We start from the raw sequence: 2,612 nt of genomic DNA on the forward strand, positions 1-2,612 counted from the left end.
TTGTGGTCGAATCTTATAGAGATTGCCTACGTATCATGTCCCCGCATGAATCAGACCGTGCGTAGTTCTGGCGAAGGCAATTATTAATACTCTTATTTATTCTTTAACCAACGAAACAATACAAAGACGGAAATGACATTACATTTGGAAAACATTTTAAGAAAATGGTTTAAAAGACTTGACACGGACTCAAACTAAAACATGACTTATTATATAAAAAGCTCCTAACAGCTATGAATATGCTCCACTCCCCACTTTTTGTTTTCAATCATTGGAACATCTGTTCACGGTGGGGCTTGACCCGGCTGACCTCCTAGTTTACGGTACATTCTTTCTAATTCCATTGCTAGATGACGGACAAAAGTAGGTGCATGCTCTAGAAACCTTTCATAATCCATCCCTTGGCAATTCACATAACTTTGAGAAGTGTAAACTGCCAAATTATGGATTTGTGCTATGAAATCTTGGAGACTTTGGTCTTGGTTTTGCAATTGCTGTTGGCGAGTGGTGGCTATATCTCTTATGTGGTCTTCGCGATCTAAAGCTGACTCCAATTGAGCTTGAAGTCTGGCCTGATCGAGTCTTGCCTGTGCTCTTTCTCTATCAATATCTGCGTGCTGATGTTCTCTATTGTACCTTCTCATTTCTTCCAATTGTGCACGAAGTTGAGCTTCTGAATGTATCCAACTGTCATTCTCTTTCTTGAATTGAGCCATGTCTTCTTCGAATCTCATTACTTGGCGTTCCTTATTAGATTTGGCCTCCTCATTTAATTATATGATTTTTTCCTTAGCCTTGCCTAACGCCTTTTCAGTCTTTGTCAAGATGGAGTCATAATCTTGCATTTTTTCCATCAGATTGGCAATGATTTTCTGATCTTTCCAACTTCTCACTGGTGCTTCAGAGGCTTTCTTCATCTGTTGAAATTGAGCGCGGAGATTTTTATTTTCGCTAATCAGACTCTTCTTTTTACCTTCTACTTCTTGTGCTTGTAAGTCTTTCTCCAAATTGAGGTTCCTCAGACTTTCTTCTAAGACATGAATAGTTGCTTTGTATCCCTTTTCCTTTTCACCCCAAGCCAATCGTTCTTGGATTTTATCATCAAAGGTTTGAACATGTGGTCTTTTTATGGGCCTTCTAAGATCAAGTTCTGGTGCATCATCCACGCGGGATCTTTTCTCAAACCACCTAGCATATCCTGGATTTATCTCGCCTTTCGCAGGATCTGGAACTTGAGTATCATCTTTCAAGTATCGACAACCATTCCAAATCTGCTGAATCAAAGCCTCGGGGAGAGTGGCTTTGGGGTGTAGCTCGATCACTTGCATACTCAAATCCTCATCATCAGGCACCACTTGGTATCTCCCTAGCTATCTTAGAACTCTCTGTGGCGCATACGGCTGGACGCTTCTCAAACCCAACAGCAGCAAATAACTATTCAAGGTTGTCATGTGTATCACCTCTCTTACCGGGAGCCATCCCAAGGTCCACTCAATTTGACTTGCCATTAAAGATCTTAAATGGGATATCCAGGCTTCCACCCCTTCTGGAGATTTATAATCTTTTATTCTTTCTTCATAACTCTCGATGAAATTGTCCTTGCTTGGACCATACTGCATGAACTTGGGGTGATGTCGGAGATGTTCAGTCAACCACATTTGCAACAAAATATTGCACCCTTCGAAGAATTTTGCCCCGGATTTACATAAAGTCAACACCCAATAAATGTCTGAGAGAATGATCGGGGCAAGGGTGTGACGTTCCTTGGTAGTGAGGACTTGTACGACTCTCGCTATGCGAATATCAATTGTCCGCTCTTTGTTTGGGAAAACCATGATTCCTAGAAAAGCCACCATGAAAGCAAAGCGACGGTAAATCTGCCAGGTGTCCTTGTTTTGTTTGTTAGTAAGGCCCTTTTCATGAATTTCAAATCCATCCGGCTTTCCGAACCTTGAATACAGGAAGTTGAAAGAACAACACCCTTTGACAACGTTGCTTTTTCTGATTTGATTACTAATGTTCAGAAGACCAAAGAATCGATGCACTAAGGGAGCCTTTGGGAATATAAGATTCTGGTTTCTCAAATCTCCGTCAAAACCGGAATATCCAGCTATCTCTTCTAATGTGGGAGTAAGCTCGAAATCAGAGAAGCGAAAGACATTGTGAACAGGGTCCCAAAAAGTCACTAACGCCGAAATCTAATCATCGCGTGGTTTAACTTTCATAATATCTGTGAGAGCTCCCAAATACTTAATGACCCATTTCTGACCATCTCCTCCTAACTCATGCCACCATATCTGAAGCCGAAATAGAAACTTATCTACATTTGCGAATGGTGGGTTTTGGATGGTGCTCATTTTGTATCTGTGATTGATTTTAACAAAATCAAGACTCATTTTGAAAACAAACATTCATAAAAAAAAATTTTTTGCTGAACAATTTTTTTTTGCAGTTCGTAAGAATAAAACCATTTTTTTTGTTTTTTTTTTAAAAAAAAAGACATTTCCTTTCCTTTTCAAAATTTTAAACTATTTTGGAAATTTTCTAAAACAGCCCATTTTCTTTCTCGGTTCTCACAATGATTTTCTATCCTTTTCCAATAAGCTGGTCAA

The 2,612-nt window shown here is 39.5% G+C and overlaps 1 pseudogene; it reads right to left on the bottom strand.

The window, feature by feature from the left end:
* Nucleotides 1-284: 284 nt before the first annotated feature.
* Nucleotides 285-2,357, bottom strand: LOC138888449 (uncharacterized; annotated as a pseudogene).
* Between the last annotated feature and the right edge of the window lie 255 nt (nucleotides 2,358-2,612).

The sequence above is a fragment of the Nicotiana sylvestris genome, chromosome 3 (assembly GCF_000393655.2).
Source record: "Nicotiana sylvestris chromosome 3, ASM39365v2, whole genome shotgun sequence".
Taxonomy (NCBI): domain Eukaryota; kingdom Viridiplantae; phylum Streptophyta; class Magnoliopsida; order Solanales; family Solanaceae; genus Nicotiana; species Nicotiana sylvestris.